The 1,202-nt window shown below is 55.3% G+C and overlaps 1 pseudogene across 1 annotated transcript; it reads left to right on the forward strand.

Annotated features, from left to right (window-relative positions):
- The first annotated feature begins 475 nt into the window (after nucleotides 1–475).
- Nucleotides 476–981, forward strand: LOC308234039 (jun dimerization protein 2-like; annotated as a pseudogene). Its single transcript has one exon. The product of its transcript is annotated as a jun dimerization protein 2-like (transcript).
- Nucleotides 982–1,202: the final 221 nt, after the last annotated feature.

Here is a 1,202-nt window from a genome sequence, read left to right on the forward strand (position 1 = left end):
GAGATGAGCTGAGTGGACCTGAACAGTTTAGAGTTTTTCTCTAGTCTTTGCCTCATCTGTAACATGGGCAAGTAATATTACCTAAAAGTACCAACCTCACAGGGTTGTTGTGAAGATCCTATATAATAAAAGTCCAGTGACCATAACGACCAGAATGACCAGAGACCAGAACCACCACAGCCCCTTGCCAGGCTGGCCCTGCCCCCAGCAAGCATTTAGGGGCAATCAGGTAGGCAGGCAAGTGGTTGGGGGCAATGAGGCAGGCAGGCAGAGTCCTGTGATCAATTACCTCTAAGAGGGAGACCCAGGCCACAGCCTGCAGGAGGGATGCTGGGCAGCTGCGACAGGAGGCGCTAGTGGCAGTAGACACTGCAGGGGGCGCTGGCGCCATGGTGGCTCCTGAGTGGGCATGGTGCCTGCAGCCTGGACCAAGCCCCAGGGTCACAGCCTCTGCCCGTGGCTTCTGCAGGGCTGGACTGCCACTTCTCCTGCTATGATGCCTGGGCAGATCTCGGACCCTTCCATGACTGCAGGCTCTCTGCCAGGGCTCAGCCCCATGACTAGACTCCCCAGCTCTACCCTGACTGCAGAGGAGCTGAAATACGCTGACATCCACAACATTGGGGCCATGATCGCCCCTTTGCACTTCCTGGAGGTGAAACTGGGCAAGAGGCCTCAACCTGTGAAAAGTGAGCAAGACAAGGAAGAGGAACAGAGGAAAAGGTGTTGGGAAAAGAACAAAGTGGCTGCAGCCCGATGCTAGAACAAGAAGGACCAGATGAAGTTCCTATAGTGGGAATCTGAGTGGCTGGAGCTCATGAACGCAGAGCTGAAAACCCAGATGGAGGAGCTGAAGCAGGAGTGGCAGCAGCTCATCCTGATGCTCAGTTGGCATCGCCCCACCTGCATTGTCAGGACTGACAGCGTTCAGACCCCAACTCAGAAGGCAACCCACTGCTGGAGCAGCTGGAGAAGAAGTGACTATGGGCTGGGAGGAGGAAGAGGAAGAGGAGGAGATGAGGAGAGGGAGGAGGAGGAGGGTCCCAGAGGGCTCTTCTTTGCTGCATGAAAAACTCTTCAGTGAGGCTCAGCACAGCCAGCACTGGCCAGGCTTTTTTTGTGTGAAACTCAGATCAGCCACACCAGGGGAAGAAACCCAGGCTGATGAAACCCAGGACCAAGCGCTAAGACCAAAGTAGTCC

Source organism: Plecotus auritus (genome assembly GCF_963455305.1).
Source record: "Plecotus auritus genome assembly, chromosome: 9".
NCBI lineage: Eukaryota > Metazoa > Chordata > Mammalia > Chiroptera > Vespertilionidae > Plecotus > Plecotus auritus.